At 37.8% G+C, this 22,864-nt stretch overlaps 1 long non-coding RNA gene across 1 annotated transcript; it reads right to left on the reverse strand.

The window, feature by feature from the left end:
- Window positions 1-3,101: 3,101 nt before the first annotated feature.
- On the reverse strand, window positions 3,102-10,327 carry LOC108534457 (uncharacterized). Its single transcript, XR_001886982.1, has 2 exons — window positions 10,212-10,327; window positions 3,102-3,285 (listed from the first exon to the last, which is right to left on the reverse strand). It is a non-coding gene; the product is annotated as an uncharacterized LOC108534457 (long non-coding RNA).
- Between the last annotated feature and the right edge of the window lie 12,537 nt (window positions 10,328-22,864).

Here is a 22,864-nt window from a genome sequence, read left to right on the forward strand (position 1 = left end):
ACTCAGCTTCACGTGAGATCAGTCCAGAGATTTAAATGGCTTCAGGGTCATGTGAAGGGCTAATGTGAAGTACAATACTTTCAAAATTTAAAAACCATGTTTTCACATAAAATAATATTTATTCGATCCTAGCATTTATCATGAAGCTATTTTAAGCTTTAAAAGTACAGTTTGCTTTTCCTCTTAAAAAACTCATCATTTAAGAAGAGAAGTCAAAATACACAAGCAAAATAAGCATCGAATAAATTTATTCAAGTAGACTTTTGAGTCTTTGAGTAAATTTCTCATTACAACTGTGTCCTAATGTGAGCCTCCTGGAGGGCGAATGCCCGCTGTGTTCCTCAACCCCGGGGCACATGAAACTCTGTCAGGAGAGCCATCCTTTTCATTATGCAAGTCTCCTTCTCCTTGCCTAGCATCAGAGCCTCCAGGAGCCTATATGGCACCTCTGTGTGAATTGGGAAGGCAACTCCTTTGGTGTGATGTGGCCCCAAAGGCATGGGGCTTAGCAATAGGACTGTGCTTTGTGCTAAGAAAAAAGTGTTCTCTAGGGAGATGGCTCCAGAGGGAGTGGAGTTGGCTTTGAGCCCCTCTCCCAGGCAGCTTTGTGAAGTGTAGAGACTGACACTGCCTAATGCAAACAAAGAGCCCCACATCTCCCCCTTGCCCCACATGGTAATCTGGGGCTGCCAACTAAGCCTGAAAGGAATAGAGATGGTCTCTCTGAAGAGCATTTTGGTGGGATTTCTTGTTAAGCCTAGCTTGCCATTCTGATGGTGCAGTAGCATACTGTGGTGCTTTCTGAGCTCTGACCCAGAGAAATCCCTTCTTTGTCACTTTGTATAGCTCATTTTGCTAAGTGACAAAGCTGAATCTGTCACAACATGAGTCAAACAAAATAGCGATCACCCCCTCACGTGTGTGGGGCCTCTTCACTTTGACGCACTCTGTGGTAAGCGTTATTCACGAGCAGTTAATTATTGGTCTTCATGCATAAAATGAATGTGACATTGGAGACAGATGTTTATTGTTTGTTACATATATATATTTTTTTCAAAACTCCAGCTACCGAAATTGGCTGAAATTACCATCATAAAGCACTGCCTTTGTACATTCAGGGTCGTATTCTGATCCCTGACCTGCAGGAACAGCATACTGATGGGGTAATATACACATGTACAGACTTTTCTTTTTATTGACAAGATGAATGGAGTTGCTTGAACAACTGTGCTCAGGCTGAAACAACTGCTGAGTTCCACCAGGGGCTGCTGTTGAACTTCTAAAAAAAGATCATCTTTTGGAGGCGAAGGGGGGTAGTAGCGGATGGGGAGGGAGGGATGGGAATGGGGGAAGAGGAATAGAAAAAAACAAATCTTGGAAGAAAACCTGACATTTCTGTCTGAGGTGAAGCATGCTTTGCTGATGCCACACATGGAATGTTTCGGAAGTGTCAGTAATAAATACTTCTATCAGAAATCTTCATATTCTATATTTCTGCTTATCATACCCCAAGGAGAGTCATACAAAGACATAGCTGTCAGGGTCTAATTTGGATCTGAAAACTATGGCGGTTGTCAGGCATCTTTTCCCATGTGTGATATTTATCTTCTCTCACAAACAAACTGAGTGCAGCGTTTTTAATTAATTTCCAAGTGTCTCCCATGGTAATTTTCCCCTAATATATTAATACGATGATTTAAGCCATCATTCAGAGGCAGACTTTTGGTTGAAAATCACTAAAGGCTTAGATGGTGTTTAGCGTTATCAATAAGCTACACGTTCGTTGGTTTGCAGGGAATCAATAAAGTTGCCCTTTCCTCATTTTTACTTTTAGAGGCATCAATGGGATTTTATCTCTTTTGAGTTTATTAAGGAAATCACGGGTGAGCTGATTTTGTTATTTTTCTTCTTTTGATTGGAGGAAGTTCTTAGGCTGTTTCCTTTACTGCTTGTGGAAGGCTTACTTTAAGAAAAGTTCTTGATTTGATGATCAAGGAGTGAATTTTCTTCTTTAAATAGTCCCCTTTAAAAAAAAAAGTTGATTTTTAAAAAATAAAGGTGCCAGAAATAGGCTACTGAAAGGGGTATACCCCTGATATAGACAAACCTTTTGGGGGACAGCAAATTAATTTATCTTTTCTTTCCCTGCCCAATAGCCTTTTCAATAAAAGATGTGGAATAAAATGCATAATAAAAATTTTAAGGACAGGAGTAAAGCTGGAAGTGTAACGCATGTTTCTTAAACAGCATATTTTAACAACAAATGAACATATGTTAATAAGCTAACTTTAACCATTCCACGACGTGTGTATAGATTTCAAAACATCATGTTGTATGCAGTAAATACATACGATTTTATCTGTCAATTTAAAAAATAAATAAATTTGAGAAAAACTCTAAGCAAAACAAAACAAAACAACCTAAATGAAAATGAAAGTGATGTCTTCTATAATAAGAAGTCACATTTAGAAGAGTTTTATTTATTTACTTTTGGCAATGCTTGTATCTTTATTTAATATTATTATACTCTTAACTAAAAGGTTGCCTCAAATTTTGTAAAGATTTTTTTCTCAATACTCCTTTAGGATATTTGATTACTGGGGTGATAGGGCAATCTTTCAAGAAATATTTATCTTTCTCTGAAAAAGGCATTCAAACATCATTGAAAACCCATAGCAATAAAAGGTAGATTTCTAGAATGTTATATGAAGCTTTTAATTATCGTCAATTAAAGATGAAATTTTTGGAAATGCATGAAACTCCTTCATGTAGAACTGGAGATTACATCTGTGACTTTTTTTCTGTATGAGGGTTTATTTCTTTCCTTCTCTCCTCAGTTCTCAGCCCAGCCATAAAAACACTTTTCCTAGATCCATTAGGAAAATTTAATAAGCAGATATCTCTCTAATGAGAAAGGAATTTTTAAGTTTGGCTGCTCTGTGCTAGTAATTTGTGTTTTTTTCCGGTCTTGCATGTTGTATGTAAGCACCACAAAAAAATCAACCTTTTAAACAGAGATTGATTCTGACAGCTTTTATTTTATCTGATTTCCAAGAATTGATATAGAAATGCTTCTTAATTGAAATAGTTCTCCTTTTTTTGGTTTTTATTTTATTGTCCTTTACTTCTTGACATCTTGTACATTAAATCAAAGGCTGTTTTAGAGACATGAAATGACAGCTTTTTCAGAGTCCGATTCTGGATCCTGACAGATCTGCATTTCTCAAAGCAGACAAGTTGCTCTCGCCAGCCTCGGAGACGCTTCCTGCACGATGGACACGTCACCTAGAAACAACATAAACTGCAGGTTAATCACCGAGGAATGGCTCATGTCAATTCCCCACTGCCCTGCTTCCTGTCTAAGAGGAGTAAAGCCAAGAGTGACTGTTTCTTTGCTATTTAATTTAACAGAATCTGAACTCAACTTTAGTTTGAAATTATATTTCCTCTTGGCCAGGATGGAAAGGCTACTCATGTCATTTAGTAACGCGTTGTAAAGAAAAGTCAAAGCGTCCTCATGGACTATTTTTCCCTGTTGTATCTGCCCGTGATGAGAGAACACATAAAGTGAATGAGACGTGACACAGGCATGCACAGAGAACCCATTTGTTACACTGAAATTCTGAGGAAAATGCTATTTGTGTTACTATGATGTTTTGGAGTTAGAAAAGAGTTATTTGGGAAAAAAAGTGTCTTGATATCAGTGAGTAGAAATAAAAATGAGACAAGATACAAAAATATGATAGCACAGTAAAGAGCAGCACAACAGAGCAGACCAGTTCTCCTTAGAGGTAGAAAGTAAACATCTTATAATGGGAACAGTAACAAGATGAGTATTAGAGATTTGTTTTTCAGTTCTACCTAACTCTTTGTAACTTTACAATGTAAGATTCAGAAATGGGAGCCAATTACCATAATATGTGGTGGTTTGGTGGGAGCATGTTCTACATCAGACAGTTAAAAGGTTTTATTGCTATTAGGAGCATGTTAATGCCCTTGATAATGTCTCTACTTGCTTTGTAATGTCTCTTGTCGAAGTATAGAATTCTTTTATCTTCTTATTGCATTATGCAAAAACTTGAATTGAAAAGATATTTGCAGGAACATTTAAAGTAGTGCATCAATCAGCTTCAAAGAAGAGAAAATGTTCTCAGAATAGCTTATAAAAGGATAACTGTCAGTTTTATTTTGGATGAACAAAGGCGGCAACGTAAAAAGCACTTTATTGTAAAAGCATACTGTGCAATTCAATAAATATGCCATATAAATATAAAAGAGAAGAAAGTTCATAATTATCTGATGACTTAAATGTAATTTAAGTAATACTTTTAAAATGCACCTAGCAGTGAAGTCCTCTTTTTCTACTGGGTTCTGAGTTCTAGCCACTAAGCCCCCATTAGGTGATAACTTAACTCTCTCTCTTTCTGTCTCTTTCTCTCTCGCTCTCTCTCTGATAGCGCAAGGATTTGAATGGATTAGTCATGGTCCTGTTTTTAATATATCTCTAAAAGATATAGAAAGGAGTGTGTGTGGAAAGCATTAGCAAAAATGTTAACAACCACTTAATGGTGCAGGCTTTTCAAAATGGTTTGGTCTTATCTACACAGTATTCAATTGTTTCTCATTGTCATTGCTGCTATAAGACAATTTTGAATTTGAATGTAACCGTATTGTGACTTGAAATAGCAGTTCCCAGTGTTTTATGTTTGTTAGGAAAAGCCATTAGCAGTGCAGTTACTGGACTTTCTAAATCAGGGATGCTTTGTTACTTTTTATGTAAGGGTACTTACAATTTTCTTATAATTAGAAATCTTTTTTCTTATTTAAGATAGATGGTTTTTAACTGTAAATGCTAGCTATACAAGCTTATTTTTCAAATGTTTCCCAGGTAATGAACTCTTACCTCATAAATGCAGCAGAGATGATTCTTTCTGATAACTCTAAAAAACCTACGATGCGAGCTACCTATTTAAAGAAAATATTCAGATCCACGTGGAAAATATAATATAAATTTTTATAATAGTAAAAAATCATCTATAGAACTAACCTTTCCTATAGCTTATGTTTCTACACATGTCAGTATGCATCTAAGCATGGACAGCCAGCTCCCCGTATGCAGAAAGCACTTTTCAAGTATTTGTTGATAAAGGATAGAATATAAAATATCCCAATCAGTAAAATCTGTATTTTGCTTTATAACCTGACAAAGGGATACGAATCCCTTATTAAATATAGTAGTATACGTTTTCCCCCAGATTCGGGTCTTTTCAAGACTCAAAACATTTCATTTGAAGTCAAAAAATCGGGTTAATTCATGCAACCACACTATTGTACCTTGTAAAATTATATTAGTGTTTGTAACACTTCTAAGAAATAATCTTCATTTATTTTAAAACTGCAAATATGGCACCTTATAATAATAAATCAATTCATAAGTTTATTTATGACATCATTTTGCTGGCGACTTGTTTTTCATGACTACTGTTCATGAATTCATTAAAGTAATTTTCTCCTTCTTTCAGTGGGTTTCCTACAGACTCTATAGCCACAGTACTCAGTCCGCTGCTACTCTCTGAGACACCCCATTTTCTCATTGCTCCTCTCTCTTGGTCTGGGAACACTCTCATTTTGAAAGAACAAGGAAAATTATCTCCTAAAAGAAATGTAATAACAACAGAACTTCGGAGATTTCAAAAACGTAGAATTCTTAAGTTATTGAACTATGGGAAAAGCTGTAATTTATAACCAGTAAGTTAGTATGTTGTACACATCTGTGTACTGTTTCAGAAAATAAAGGTTGTTACCATAGCAACTGCCACATAATATAGAACATACGTTATTTGTGAGATGCCAGGCTTCGTGTTTAAAAAAAAAAAAATCCTTCCTCATGGCTGCTCCCTGGTGTTGCAAGCATTTCAGCTTTTTCTTTACTATAATAATGGATCCTCTTTTATAGAGTCCTGTTATTTTGAGTATTTTACTTATTTTTATTTTCTCATTCTTTTAGGGTTTGTTAGCTAAATTGGTAAGTTTGTGTAATACTGCTATGATTCGGTTGACTGCCTTGAAGACATTTCTCACCTAGTGGTAATTTATTAATTTTTAAGTAATTAGAGTTCCTCTTTCAGATATAGCAACATGTATGTGTTAAGGATACATTTAGTTACTCTGAATATAACAGGTAAATGCAGCGGGTAACTTTTTATTTTCTGGCCCTTTGAAGATTTTTTGATTTTGTATTGTATGACCACTATGGTATTTAACCACTTTTTAAAAATAAAAATGTCACCTAGGAGTATGTATGTATTTTACAGGTGTCATTTTTTATTTTAAAATTTGTGTCATATTTAATTTCATTTGAAATGATTATATAATGACAAAATTTAACTTCTAAAGAAGCGTAGATTTCCAGTCTTTTTTGGTAAGTGGTAATGCCACAGAATAAGAAAGTTGACAAACAATTCTGAAGTCTCAATTTTAATTCAAATCCTTTTAGTTTTAAAGGCAGACTCATGAATGAATAAAAGGAAGGAGGTAATAATGCAAAATGGAGGACCCTTCAATATGGCTGAGCAAGGGATCAGAATATCCAACCGCTTTAAAATTAGTCTGAAAACAGCTTGACACATTAGAGCAATGATTTTTGGACTCATTGTTCTCATCCACACTATGGTAGAGATTTTTGATATGTATCTGATAAGACTGGATTTCTAGTGCATGGTGAATTTTTAGCCCAGATTCAATACATTATTGCAAACATTGACGTATTTTATCAGGTTAGAGGTTTTCCAAAGAATAGCATCTGAGTTGTCCTTTGCTGGGTACCAGGTTTCCTTAGAGACAGCTACCTCCGTATCTTCGGAATGGTTCTGTGTCACAGAAATGTGCTATATCAATCCTGAAAACAAAACACTTCTGGTGAAAAATGGCAGAATAGATAATACTCCTCCTTTCTTAAAAAATAATAGTTTAATCAATAACCTTTTATTAAACATCTACCATGTGCCAGGCATACTTTTGGGGATATAAAGATGAATAACGGAGCTTCCCTGTCTCCAGGGAACTCACAAATTTAATCAGGGAGAGAAGAGCACCATTAACTGACACAATGAGCTGTATGCTGCAACCTGATCTTTCCACAGTCCTCATCAGTCAACAACAACAACAACACATAGTAATCATAGTCGACATTTATTGAACACTTAACTTTTTGACAGGCACCTCAGATGTATTTTGTAATTCAATCCACACAATAGTGCTCCGAGGGTTTTTTTTGGACAAGAAACTGGGCTTAAAGCGTTTGAATAACTTGCCTAAGGTTACACAGTGGAGTAAGGGTTCTCATGCTTGCTAAACCCCTAAAATATTACCTAAAATAATATACCTTGACCACTTGTTGCATTGGCACTGCTACCATCCCTATCCCTGGCACCTTTGTCTCTCACTGGGCTCTGCAGTAGCCACCTGGTAGACTTTCTGGTTGCCTCTTGGCCCTATGATCCATCTTCCAAAGACTGGAAATCTACTCTTCTTAAGCTCCCAGGGTGGCCTTGTAAGAACATAAGTCAGATCACATACTTCCCGCTTGGACTTTTCCAGTGACTTCCCATTACATGCAGAACAGAATCCCAGCCCTTTCCCATGGCTTACAAGGCCTTGCAGTTTGCCACCCTTCCCTGATCCCTTAAACTTCATCTCCTACTGTTCTCCCTCTAGCTTGTTTACAGTGCTTTAGACCAGGATCAGCACACTTTTCAGCACAGGGCCAGATAAATATTTTAGGCTCTGCAGGCCATACAGTCTCCTTTGTGGTTGCTCAACTCTGCTATTCTAGCATGAAAGCAGCCATAGATAATAAATAAGCAGATGAGCGTGGCTATATTCCAATAAAACTTTATTGACATAAACAGGCGGCAGGCTGGATTTGGCCTGTAGACTGGAGTTTGCTGATCCTTATTTTAGATTTACTATTTTTTCTTTTTGTTCCTCCAATTTGCCAAGTCTTTCTTACCAGAGGGTTCACCTCAGATTTTCCCTGGGCTGCCTCTTCTGGCCACTGCATCCTCACTGTGAATGAGAGACTGACCCAGCTTCTCTATTTAAGTGGTTTGCTGTACTCCTCTCCTACATCATTACCTACTTTATTGTCTTCACAGCCCTTATCACATGAAACATCTCATTAATGTGTTTGCTTACTTCTTTATCAACTGTGTCTCCCTCTGTAAGGGAACGTCCTGTGAGGAGGACACTTTTTGCCTCACTCACTGTGGTGTTTCTACCAACTAGAGCAGAGCCTGTGGCATGAAACAGGTGCTCAGGAAGTGTTTTCAGTTGAATGGAGTACAAGCTTGACTGACTCTAAAGCTTGTGCTTTCTACGATTTCCCGATATTCCTCTTCTGGAAGAATGAGCTCACACCAATGGTAATTTGAGGAATTTGTCACACTGGATTCATGAGGACCTGGCAAAGCTTCACCTCCACGAACTTCTGATCGACCCCAGGGAATTTCTCTCATGGGCATGTGAATAAGGCTGACATCTGCCCCATGGTGTCCCGGAATATTGATCTCTCATGCTGTTCATCACTGTCTTTGCTGACAAAGTCCCATGGCCACTGGGTGTCATCGCTTCCAGCAGGCTTCTGTGTCACTTCTACATAGTCTTCACTCACTGAGCACCTTGAGATGCCACCTGTGGGTGTCACAGAGACCACCTGGCGATGCCATTGCCCCTGCTGCCACCTCTATCTGAGCACCACTGCCCCTGTCATGTGCCCAAGCCTTCTGCTGGGACTACCCTTGCTTCTAGCCCCACCACGATGCCACCACTTCAATGAGCTAAGCTGCTTCTAATTGATGATGGAACTAGGAAGATCACCCTCTTTGAATTTTCTCTCAACCTAGTGATTCTGAATTAGTGTGACTTGTGCTCCCAAATTGAATAAACTTTTACTTACCATCGTCTCTCTTCCTAAATGTAGTACCTGATGCTTACATGAGGCTCATTGTGTGCCTGGCAGTGTTGGGAGAGCTTTACATACGTTAACTTGTGTAATGCTCACAACAGCCCCATATTATTTTCATCTCCACTGAGGCCAGAGAGGTTAACTGACTCACTCAAGGTGACCAGTAAGCAACAGAACTGAGATCTGAATTCAGGCAACTGGCTTTAGATTCATGCTATTAATCACCCATCTACAAGGACCTAGACAGGTGTCCGTGGGGCTAGGCTTGGGATAGATGCAAGAAACTGATACCACACTCCAAAGCCCTATTTCACAGTTACCCTGGGGCAAATAAGCATAGTCAGTTAAGTCTCTCAGTGCCATGTGATTCTTGGGTGCACACCACTGGCTTGCTAGATTGTGTAATTATGTCTCAACTGAAGCTGAAGCAAGGACTGTTCTCCCCAGACTCTTCTTCAAGTAAGGTGCTAAGGTAGATGCTTGAACTGTGTCTTTAACACAAAGGAGTCATGAACTATGTAGAGAAGGAAGTGAAACTTGAACTGCATCCTGAAATATGAATGTGTTTTTCCCAGAGACTTTAGAAATGGACATAACTAGACCAAGGGGCTAGTGCAATCTATATTCCCTGCAAAACAGAGAACAGGCCAAGGCATGGCAAGAGAGAAGACTGAGAAAATAGAATGGACTGGATTTTGAAGAGCCTTGATGCTAAGGAATTTGGACTTTGTTTTCTAGGCAAAAATAGGAGTGGGAAGGTGAGGCAACTAGCTTTAACATGTGAAAGCTAGATATCAAAGAACTCCCTGATATTCCTGTTGAATGGAGGTTTTGAATCTATGGTTCAGAGGCTTGATGTCTCCTTGGTCTGTGGGTGGTCTGTGGACTCACCTCTTATAATATTGATTGGGACAGGACTCTATCTTCTTGGCTGTCATGTGAGCTAATGGTTGACAATGCCCCATATCAGAATCAATTCCATTTTCCTCATTCCTTGTAATAAAGTTTACCCTCTCTACATCTGTTCCCACTGCCTGCCCCAGCAGTAGTGGAGGTGATTCCTGAGTGTTGTTATATTGGAGTGGCCACAAGAAGTTCTAGAACTACTGCACCAGAGGACCTCAGCCATGGAGATGATGTCACGCCTGATTGCCTTGAATGACTTTATCCAGGTTAGCCAGTCTTCCGAGCCCTGTGCCAAATCTCCCAGCCACCTCCCAGCTGGGATGATTACGAATGGACTCACCCTTAGTCTAGGAAGCTGTCTGGCAAGCGTGGTCATCTCTGACGACTTTGGAGACTGTCCAGTTTTCATGTCCACTAATTAGGCAGTTATTCACGCTTCATTTCACTTACTCACAGGGCTCCCTTCCGACCGGCACACTTCTGAAGTTCTTCTGGAACATCACGATATTCCAGATGAAGTACATCTGCTTCCCTTTGGGAATCAAATGCCCCTTTGGGATTGAGTCTCTTTTACACAAACCACTTTTGAATCTTGTCAACTTTGTCTGTAAGAAACATTTAGGCTTATCTCACTCTTATCAGAACAGAGGTCTTACATATTTGGCAAGTATATGTAAAACTGTAGGGGAGAGCAGCCAATCCATCTATTTTATGTGCCCTCCCCACTGCACCTCCTTCTTCCCTAACCCCTGACCACCCCAGCTTAATGACTAGAAAGTGAGGGGAGTGGAGAGTGATTCGCAAGGTGCAAGGTTAGTAGATCCCACAGGAGAACAGCATATAATTTCATGAACCTTGTGAGGAATTAGAAAGAAACAATTAGTCTGAAGAAACATTCATCATCCTTATAACTTATATCCTGTTTTTCCAGGGTTAATCCAAGCACATTAGTTTTTCTATTCCCATTATGTTACAATTTTTTAAAACATGAGACCCATTTTTTTCAAAGGAAATTTTCAATGACTGCTCTATTAAACAGACAAAAATGGGGCTGTGGTGGTTGAAGGAGGTGTGGAGCCTGGAGATCGCTCCTCCTAGTGCCCCTTTCCCTCTCCTATAGTACCCCTGCCCCCCATCAAAGGTAGGGCTCTGGGGAAATGAGGGTGGAAACCTCTGTTCTACCCAACTGATTGATTCTGACACTCACTCTGGGAGGTGCAGCTTATATAAAAAAGGAAGTAAAGGAACATTTGAAGAATGACCTATTTTGTCTTAATGGTGAATAACTCTAGATTTCCTTTGGTTACCACTGGAAATGGCGTGACTTCTTCAGGATAGTAGAAAGAACAAAACACAATGGTTCTCGGAAACATCCTTCTCGAGAATCTTCCTTGTGATTTTTCACTCTCAAAATTACCCTCGTAACGTATTGCATGCAATACTCTTCCCACCAAAAGGGAAAATAATTCTTTTCTTCAGCTCCAATTTTGCTCTATTTTCAATGGTGGGGTGGGAGTGGACACAAAATCACACAACGTATCTATCTCACAACCACATACAAGTAAAAGCCAACATATCACCATTTTTAGCTGAATTCTAACCTTTTTGGGGAACTGGGAATATAAAATTTTGAAGTCACCCATATATTTAAAACTCAAAAGAGAAAACAAAGAACTTGACAGAAAGAAATTCAATAATAAAAATAGAGTTTACACAGTTATAATCAGTTCAGTTGGTGAAAGACAGTGGAGGAGAAAAGAAAGGGAAGGGAGGGAGGGAAGGGAAGGGGAGACAGACGGAGCCCGAGATGTGGAGTGGTGGGAGCTTGGGAGACAGGGTGGCTGGCTGTTCCTGAAACCCTGCACCTTTGGTTGCTTCCCTCTGTGGGAGCCCCATGCAGTGCCCCTCATTTGTAGGCGGTCCTCGCCTGGTGCTCAGCATCACTCTAGTTCTACCCTAGTGTGACCGCTGGAGCTGCTAGTGGCAACCCTTGCCATCTCAACTTGCCTGAGGCTCTCCTTGACAAGTTGTCTTCTTGGGAGGAGCCTTGTCAAAAAATGTCTACATCTTCCCCAGAATGCCTTCTCCAGATCTACTCTTTGCATGCAAGGGAAGTCCTTGTGCTGTGGTGCTTTTGGTCTTTTTGGAAAATGTTTTTCATGAATCAAAGGGAAAAGTAAAATGAGAAATATTTGGTTCTTTTCTGGGTCTTTAATTTTCTTCCAAAAATTTTTTGAGAAGTACTTTCTTTCTTTCTTTCTTTCTTTCTTTTTTTTCCTTAAGAGTGCAGTTCTTGATGGAGAAGTGATTTTTCTAGGACAGTTTCCTAAACTTTAGTCATCTGCATACCTCTTTCATGACCTTTGCTCTATCTGCATACCATCTGCGCTTTTTTCTCAATATTTTCTTTCTATCAATTTAAAATGGAATAATTTAGCCTTATTCTTGGATAAATTCTTACTATTTGATAAAATTGGTGAAATCACAAGTGTGTTATATTTTTGAAAAAACAGATAGCTTAAATATTGGGGTATGGGCAACTAAAATGATCTCACCAGTGACAAATCTCCACCGTTTGGGAAATATGATTTGAGGAAATGGTCTGCTACTGGCTGGGGCTGATACAATTGTCCACTATGAACATCAAAGAGGAAAGAAATGGGAAAGCTGATGGACTAGGAAGGAAGCTGTAGACCCCAGCATTGTAGTTACTAAAACCTTGGAATTCCTTTCAAGATAAATTACATTTATATGCACTTATCAGATACATGTATTACATTTACATCCCAGTTAAGAGTGATGAAGTTTTTCTAAGTCCATTGCCCAAAAGATGATTATCCACAAGGGCATGGGAAATGTGGTTCTGTCACTGGTTTCAGCAAGTCATTGTAAGGAGCATTTTCTTGAAGGTGGTGTGGTGGTCCTCTCATTGCTATGTATTTTTTCTTCCTAAAATAAGCAAGATTTCTGTGATTTAAAAAAATCACACTACTTAATAATACTCTTGATCAACTGAGTACCTTTGTAGTTTCTCAGGAAAAAGATAAAATTGGGTTGTATTATTACTTTATGTTTTTCTCTTTGGCATGGAGTTTTCTTTTCAGATTCCAGGGTAAATAGAACAAAGGATCAGTTTTTATAATTTATTTTTTTTTCAAGAGCATCTTCTGGTGTCTCATTATTTGGAGATAGCTGTGAAAAGAAAGATTGGGAAAATAGAAAGGGGAAAATAGAAAGGCACAGTTCATTGTGTAATTCACAATAACAGTAATTTTTTTGTTTATATGTCTGTTTGGATGCTTTTTTTCTGGGAAAGACAGAATGGAATAATATTCTCTTTTTCCTCTCTTTTACAAAACTCATTGATGCAACACAATGCATGTTACGTAATAATCACAAATATCATGACTTTGGGGAAGCAGGGTTTCAAGTAAACATGCTGTACAAAGTATTTTATGAAAATTTCAATTTTTGAGCTTGAGGATAATAAAAGGATTCCTTTGCCTCTTAGAAAAGAAATCCTGAAAACAAATGAACAAATGGACTTGGTCCATGGACACCTAGCCAAGACTGTCTCTGAGAAGAATGACATGCCTTCGGCATGAAGTAGCTACAAGAAAAGGACATGTAATTAAGGAGGAAAAAAAATCAGAAACTGGAGCCATTAAAGAGACTGTGATATGAGGAAAACATTGTACAGGAGATATGACCGACGATCTCAGATCTGAGAACTGAAAGGGAATGAAACTAGTTAAAATTCCACTGCTCATTCGCTCCACGGGAGAAATAACATTCCTGTGCGATGCCACTTGCCACTTCATTTTTAGAAACAATTAAAAGATGCAAATATTTATGAATCACTGTGTATGTTGTGATCCTATTTTGAAAACAAACATTGCCTTGTACTTTAGGTTCTCAATGCTGGTTGCTGTTGGGATTCAGGGGTTAAAGCAAGCACTTCAAAATGAGCTCACTACTGCTACCCAGACAAAGGGATGCAACTCTGAGAGTGTGTTCTGTTTGCCTGCAAGCTGTTGCCTATGCCAAATGAGCATTTTAAAAACCATTCAAATTAAGTTGAAAATTTGTAATTATATTTTCCCTTTTAATTGTAACTTATGCAAATGTTATATTCCAGCTGTACAAATAATTTTCATTTCAGACTACAACATTCACATTAAATCTAGCATGTAACACCCTGATACAAGATTTTTCCCAAGCTGTAGTTGCAGATTTAGAGGGCTAGAGTTGGCTCTTTTAGTTATGGCTTCCGTTGTTGTTACCCTGCAGTTAAGTATAGATTGCAATGTGGCAATAGAGGAGAGAAACACCTTTGCCATAATTTGCTGGACACAATTTATGAATAGAACACGCAGAGAATGAGAAAGCAAACACATACACAAAAAGGTGCAACATCTAAGAAACTTGGATGTTTGGTAAAGTGAATATTGTGTCCTTGCTGTAATTGATGAATTCGGCTTGCAGAACATTAGTTACAGGAAGGGAATACACATGACTCATTTGTTAATTGTCAGCCACTTAGTGCAAACAGAAATTGAGTATTTTCTATTTTCAATGAAAATTTTACTTTGGGAATTTTATGTACGAAACCAATAAAATTTTTAACCAAGAGTGAAAGAAGCACAGATTGTTTTAAATACATGCACACACACAGTATTTAAGGGATCACACATATCTGAGAAATAAAACAAAAAAAGAAAAACCCTATAGAAATGCAGCACATTGTTCTGATTCCTGAAGAGTTTTTGTTACATAAATTTGGGAAGGTTTTCATATTCTTGAAAACCTTGGTAGGGAAACACAAGGAACCTTGATTTACTTCTATCTAGTTCACTGCTGATCAGCTTTTTGTATTTAACGGTTCTAGAAGCAATGGAAGAGAACAAAAAGGAAAGTTTATGACACATCCTCAAGTAATTCACCAGCTTGTTTATAAACAAAGCAAACTAATAGAGTAAGATAGACTGTAATAAGATGATATGTGTGTGTTTATAGACCTAGCAGAGAGTTCAACACTTCATTACTCAGTTGGGCAAAGTGAGATTTAGTGTGGCTTAGTGATTTGTTTAAGGTCACACATCTAATAGTGATAACAACCAACATGTTGGAAACGTAGGAAGTCTAACTTCTGTCCTTTGTTTTTTCCATCATTAAGGCATTTGTCAATTGAAAGCTGCACAACTAGAAATTATATTTGCCAAACATGGGTTCTTCCTATATTTGCCTGTGAAATGAATGTTGACTTGGAAATCACGTAGGTTTTTAACACCTGTCCAGGCCCTAAATAGAGATTGGAAGGGTATGTTGATCTCTAATTACCTCTGATTAGTCAAAATTGATCTTTAAACTATAGAAAATCCAAAACAAAGATTTCATAGCCCTAAAAAGTGCACTGTAAATCTGTATGCTTCAGGTCAAAGAGCAAATGATTAACTCCAGATTGATTCTTGTAGCAAAAGGGCAGTGCAAGAAAATGCTGGAAAATAATGACTGGGGACAAAAGGCTCTGGTGGTGTATGAGTCATCAGCCTGGGACTGCTCATGGCCTGGGCTTTGTTCATTACTGCTGTTAGCACACATTCTGTTATACAAGTAACTATGACAATGCCATATTCCCTTTACTTGTGAAAAAATGTTGGGACCCACATATGGCAAGAAAAGATTGATGATCTAGGGTTGGCGTATTGCTCTCTGTGCAATAATTTCCTACAGATGAGTGTGGCAATTCTCATTTCTCTGTACACTGATTGATTTATTCACTAGTTCGTGTATTTATTGAGTCATTAATCATGCATTTTTGGGGCACTTACTATGTACCAGGCAATATTATGCTTAACACTGGGAACAAAGACAGACAAAAGCAAAATTAAATCATGTATTTAATGAATGTTTATTGTCTACATGTAACTCATGGTTTAATGGAAACAGAAATTCTTGACTTCTGGTCTCAGCCCTCATCCAAAGAGTGTGCTGCCCATATGTCCAAAGCCAGATGAGTTGTCCTATATGGCTTGGCATCTCTCGTTTAGCCAAACTGAGTGTAGACTCATAGATGCAGACTCTCCTGCATATCTTATCAGGAGGGCAACCCTATATCACTGAAGAGATACAGCATCTTCCACAGTAAAATTGTGGTTAAAAGCATGGACATCAGAGTTAGACATGTAGGAGTCATATCGTGGCTCCACTGCTCACTAGGTGAGCATCCTTATTACAATTGCAATTTTCTCGTTAGTAAAACGAGTGCAATCTGTAAAGACGGCAGTGAGGATTAAATTTAAATAAATAAATGCTGACACTTAGTAAGACCTGACAAATGGTGGCTATTAATAACATTGTGCTAAAATTAGCTCCTCTTTTAATACCCACTTCCATTGGCAAGTGATGTCTCTTGCTTGCCCTACATTAGCTCCACTGTGTCCACGGCATTATTTTGCTGTGTGAGTACAAACTTAGACACCTGGAATTTGCACTCATCCTCTGGTTCCCTTCATTTACTTTGAAATGTTGCTGATAGTTTGATTTTCTCATTGTGGTAGTGGGAGGCTACTGAGCTCATTCATGGCTATTTTCTGGAGGACATTCTGTGGAGCAGCCAGGAGGAAAGACAACCCAGGATGGCTTTCTGCAACCACAGCAGAGTGATTTCTGGGATGTAAACTGCATCAGAGTTCTTCCATCTTTTCTCCTGGTCCCCTCTACAACCTTCACTTTCTACTTTCTTTTCGCCCTCTCTTTCTCTTCTCTCCATCTACTCTTTAGACATTTACAAATACACATTAACTTCACAGTTCCTGACTAGGACATTATCTTTATTAACACTTGCAATGTGTGTGGATTATAGATATTTTCATGACCTCTTTAGTGCCCTAGGATACGCCACTGCCATTTATTTGTATAGTCTCCTACTTTGATGAAATGCAGATAAGTTGAAAAATCTGCCAAAAATTGTTGTCCTCAGGATATTGGGAAACAAGCACACTTCCACAGTTAATTGTGTGTGCATTTTAATCATAGTCTAATAAATTGGCTTTTATTTCTTTAAGTTACTCTGGGAGAAGTCTCAGAATACTAACATTTTTGCTTCACTTGGGGACATCTGCTCATCCTCAGAGCACATGCAGAAATCAACAAAATTGGGTGGGCGTGGGGACGTTTTATTTATGTTTCAGAAATAGGAGAAATTATTTCCTTCAAGTCTTGGAACCATATTAAGCATGTAGGGTAAGAAAAATTCACACACTCTATTATAGTACCCCAGTGGGCTAGGATCCACAACGTAACATTTTCCCTATCTTGCTGTCTTTTTTTTCCCTTGGGAGAGAGGTCTCTAGCCAGAGCTTCTCAGACTACAGGGCACATAAGAATCATTGGGGTGTCTATTAAAAGGCTGATTCCCAGGTTCCACCATCCAGGGATTCCGATTCATGGCATGAATTGGGACCTGGCATCCTGCATTTCACATCAAACCACTACACAGAGTCTACTTGACTATCTCCTTTGATTTCTACTCTTGCTTCTGCCCATTTTCCCAAGCTCAGCTAAGGAAAGCTGGTGCAAGAGGAGGTGCCTGACAAAACAGATGTCGCTGTGTCAGAGCTGTTTATTCAGAGCTCACAGTGCTGCCTAATACACAGTGCCATCGGGTTGTTGCTTAGGGAGACACCTATGATTCCATTAATTATTTAGGGATCCGAAGTAGCCACCATTAATGAATTTGAATGTATTACAGTGATCCTAATCAGAGTAACAGATGCAAAATGACAATATGATACACACAATTTTCCCCCAGCGAATTACGCACTATTAAGGTCTTTTGCAGTCAATGAATCCAGATGCTTCCGTACTCTTACTGACCATGAAAGATCCTGGTTTCATTACATGAAAGAAAACAAGTTCATCCCATCATCTTGCAGAGTTAAAGCGAGATCCAATTCAGCAGCTGGTAAGGCATCATAAGTTGGTTTGCAATAATCCTGCCCCCGTTTCAGGATTGACTGAGTAGAAGAATTCTGTTGCATCTGGGCTTATCATTCCCTTTACATTATTTTTATGCTTTCCCAGATGAGATGCTTTACTCTTTCTAAGAAAGCCTCCAATGGACAAAGCAAGTTTTATACACATATAATGTGAGAAAAAAGTGAACTATTTTTATAGAGGGTAAATTCATTAAAATCAGAGTAACAAAACTAAAGTCAACCATGATAAAATGGGAAGCAGAAAGCTTCTCAAGAGTATATTCCTAAAAATGTTGTCAGATTTCTGATATAAACCAGGCTATGCATGGCAGCATTTCCCCCTTCCTGTCCTAGAAATTATGCAAAAGAAAACCAAAACCAAACTGAAAAGGAAAAGCTCAAAAGGCAAATATAAACCATAGACTCTGCAACATCTGTAAAGGCTGCCAGGAGACACTGAAATTGTGCGGTGGCTGCCAAGGAGGAAGCAGAAGGAGGCAGCACTGAGAGAGTCCAGGGTTGGCAGATTGGAGGAAGTGCCAGCAAAAATACTCATCCTGAAGGCGCAGGACTCACCTGAAGTGCTAATGTTAACACAGTGTTCTGGAATTGAGGTTTGCAGGGTCGATGCAAAAGTGTTCCTATCCTGGTTTGGCTCTGAGAAATATAGGAGAAGGCTGAACAAAGAAACCAAAGATGAGCTGTATTTGAAGGAAGCAGTTTATTTCTGGGGCAACAGGAAGGGGAATGAAGCCTGAAAGGCCACCTGGCCCCTCCACAGTAAAAGACCTCTTGAAAATTGTTTGGGAAAATGTAACTCATTCAGTGGTGAAAAGTTTTTTAAAAAGGGCATTGATAAAAATATCCTATATGGAAAATGGTGGGAAAGAGCAGCAAAATCACTGGCAGATGGAGAATACTCATAAGTGGATGAAAATCATGTCCTAACTATTTGCCATGAATTAAAATAAAAACATATGCAATGAGGCAATTACCTTGAGCAATTCCTTTTTAAAAAGTGTATTCATTTATTGATCATCCACTCTGTGCTGTGCTTTATAAGACTTTAGAGACATCATTATTTATTTATTTTTAATTTTTTTATTTCCAGAGGTTTTTGGGGAACAGATGGTATTTGGTTACATTAGTATGTTCTTTAATGGTGACTTGTAAGATTTTGGTGCACCCATCACCTGAGCAGTATACACTGAACCCAATTTGTAGTCTTTTATCAACCCTCTCCTACCCTTTCCCCCAAGTCCCCAAAGTCCATTGTATCATTCTTTTGCCTTTGCATCCTCATAGCTTAGCTCCCATTTGTGAGCGAGAACACACAATGCTTGGGTTTCCATTCCTGAGTTAGTTTACTTAGAATACTGGTCTCCAGTTCCATCCAGGTTACTCTGAATGTCATTAATTCATTCCTTTTTATGGCTAAGTAGTATTCCATCATATATATATATATATATAATATATAATAAATATATTATTATTTATATACTATAAAAAATAAAGAAAAATATATATAATATATAAAAATATGTTTTAAAAATAGTTATTTGTTTAAATAGAGCTACAGAGTAAAGCCATACATTGCATATATACTGTGTGTTGTGTGGTGGTGTGTGTATATATATATATAGTATGTATATATATCATATGGGCATTTGGGCTGGGTTCTCCATATTTTGCAGTTGCAACTGTGCTGCTATAAACATACATGTGCAAGTATCTTTTTGTAGATGACTTATTTTCCTCTGGGTAGTATACCCAGTAGGGATTGGGGATCCAAACGGCGATCTACTCTTTATGTTCTTTAAGAATCTCCACACTGTTTTCCATTGTGCTTGTGGCTAGTTTACATTCCCACCTGGCAGTGGAGGATATGTTCCCTTTTTCACTGCATCTTGCCAACATCTATTAAAAAAAATGCTCAGCATCATTAATGATGGGGGAAATGCAATCAAAACACAGTGCATACATCTTACCTGCAAGAAATGGTCATAATTGAGCAATTACTTTGAAGGAAGACCCCAAAGCAGAAACCAAGAACACAGAGGAAAAGTAAGTAGTCGATGAAAAATATGAAACATGTCGAAATCAGGAAATATGTAATTCCAGAATGATGACACAACTGTGAAGAAACATGAACGAGACTTTGTATAAAAACCACAGTGATGGAAATAATGAACATAAAAACAAAGAACACGCGAGATCATCGCCAGCCTCCGTGTATAGGTGGTATAGAAACCAACAGTTCTTCATAGAAACACAACCCAAACGTTTAAGATTGATTCAGGAAAATTCTGATAATAAAATGTGACTCTACACATTGGAAAAGGCACGCATGCCCCAGGGAAAAGTGACCCAGATCATCATCAACAAGTAAGGTACTCTAGTGAAATTATTGAACTCTAAGAAATGAAGGAAGAATCTTCGGGCAGTAAAGGATAAGGAACATTTTTTTTTTGCTTGGAAAGGAGAAACATCAGCTAAGTTCATCTTCATATCCATTGATAGCCATATAATCCTCACTAATGAACAAGTGGTACACCTTTCAAAATTCTCAAGAAATTGATAATGTAGTGAGATCCCAGGACTGTTATATCCATCTCCATAGTGTACGAGAACGTGCCATGAATCAAGAAAATGCGTGGGTGCTCCGGAGAGGAACATTTTGGGAATAACAGCAACTCAAGGGAGAAGTTCTGTCATCAAGTGATGGCTTGTATACGGTAAAAGGTCGGTCAAAACGAACTTACGCAGCGGTAACTTTTTATTTTTCCTTTCTGGAATGAATTTTATTAGGAGATAATATGAATAACTAAGCAAAAGTATAAAGAGAATAGTCAATAATCAGTCACTCATGTACCCATTATTCAGCTTCACAGTTTGGATGGGCCAATCTGATTCATCTGTATCTCATCATTCTCTCCCCATCCTCCCAGGAATAGTAATCCCTCATTTCTTCTTCCATAACTATTTTAGTATGTATTCTATTACACAAAAATATTTTTTAAACCCATGCAATACCATGTATCACACCTAAAAATAATGAATAGCAATCTTTAATACCATAAAACATCCATTTAGTGGGTGTATTTCTGTGATTGCCTCAAAAATTAAAAAAAATTTAAAATATTTTTAAAAATATATTTTTAAAAAAAATAGTTAATTTGTTTAAATAGAGCCTACAAATAAAGGCCATATCTTGCAATTGATTATATCTTTGAGTTTCTTTTAGTGTATATGTTTTTTCTCTCTCTTTTAAAGTTTCTTTTAATTGTGGTAAAATATACATGTTTTAGTCTATTTTGTGTTGCTATAACAGAATACCACAGCCTGGTATTCTGTTATGATAATGATAATTGATAACGAACAGAAATTTACTTGGTTCACTGTCTGGAAGCTGGGCAGTCCAAGACTGAGGGGCTGCACCCCATCAGGGCCTTCTTGCTGCATCTTCACATGGTAGAAGGCATCACATAGAGAGAGAACAGTTGTGAGTTCCTCTCTCTAAGAGGAAGCCAAAGTCACTTTTGTAACCCACTCCTGTGATCATGAACTCACTCCCATGATAAGAACGGTGATTTATTGATGAGGGCAGAGCCATCATGACCTACTCATCTCTTAAAGTTCCCACTTCTCAATGCTGTTGCCCTGGGAGTTAAGCTCCCAACATATGAACTTTGTGGGACACAGTCAAACCATAGCAACACATAGCAAAGAATGTATGATCTTAATCATCTTTAAGTGTACAGGTCAGTAGTGTTAAGTATGTTTACATAGTCATGCAACCAATCTCTTGGGCTCTTCATCTTTCAAAACTAAAACTTGATTATATTTAACAATAACTCCTCATCCCCCTTTCTCTATCCCTTAGCAACCACCATTCTACTTTCAGCCGCTACACATTTAACTACTCTAGGTACCTCATATGAGTGGAATCATTTTGTGACTTATTTTACTTAGCATAAATGTCCTCAAGATTTATCCATGTTGTAATATGTGTTAGAATTTCTTTCCTTTTTAAGGCTGAATAATATTCCATTGTAGGTATATGCCAAAATTTTGCTTATCCATTTATCCACCGATGGACACTTGGGTTTCTTCTACCTTTCAACTACTGTGAATAATGCTGCTATAAACATGGATGTACAAATATCTCTTCAAGACTCAAGCATATACCAAGTGGAATTGCTGGATCATATGGTAGTTCTATTTTTAATTTTTTTAGGAATCACCATACTGTTTTTTTCCACAACAATTGCAGAGCTTTACATTTCCACCAACAAATGCAGAGGGATTCCAATTTCTCTACATTCTTGCTATGCTAGCACTTGTCATTTTTTGTTTTGTTTGTTTTATTTTATTTTTTTGATAGTGGCCATCTTAATGGGTGTCACGGGGCATCTCATTGTGGTTTTGATTTTCATTTCCCTAATGATTAGTGATGTTGAATATCTTTTCATGTGAGTATCGGCTATTTATATATCTTTTTAGAAGAAATGTCTATTCAAATCCTTTGCCCATTTTAAATTTGGGTTTATTTTTTTCTGCTGTTGTTGAGTTGTAGGAGTTCTTTATATATTGTGGATATTAGCCTCTCATCAGAGATATGATTAGCAAATATTTTCTCCTATTCTGTGGCTATCTTGGTTATCTTTTCACTCTGTTGATTGTTCTCTTTGATGCACAGAAATATTTAATTTTAATGGAGTCCAATTTATCTGTTTTGTCTTTTCTTGTTTGTGCTTTTGGTGTCATGTACAAAAACTCATTGCCAAGCCAATGTCATGATACTTTCCCCTGTGTTTTAACTAAGAGTTTCATGGTTTCACTTCTCACACTCAGGTCTTTGATGTGTTTTAAGTTAATTTTTCCATGTGGTATAAGATATGAATCCAGCTTTATTCTTTTATGACCACGAAGCTAACTGATATTTGAAAGACAACTGTGTAAATTAGGGTAACAGAACAGAATATAAATCTTATATAAATGACAATGTAGGAAC

This window comes from Rhinopithecus bieti, unplaced genomic scaffold (assembly GCF_001698545.2).
Source record: "Rhinopithecus bieti isolate Rb0 unplaced genomic scaffold, ASM169854v2 scaffold_11919, whole genome shotgun sequence".
NCBI lineage: Eukaryota > Metazoa > Chordata > Mammalia > Primates > Cercopithecidae > Rhinopithecus > Rhinopithecus bieti.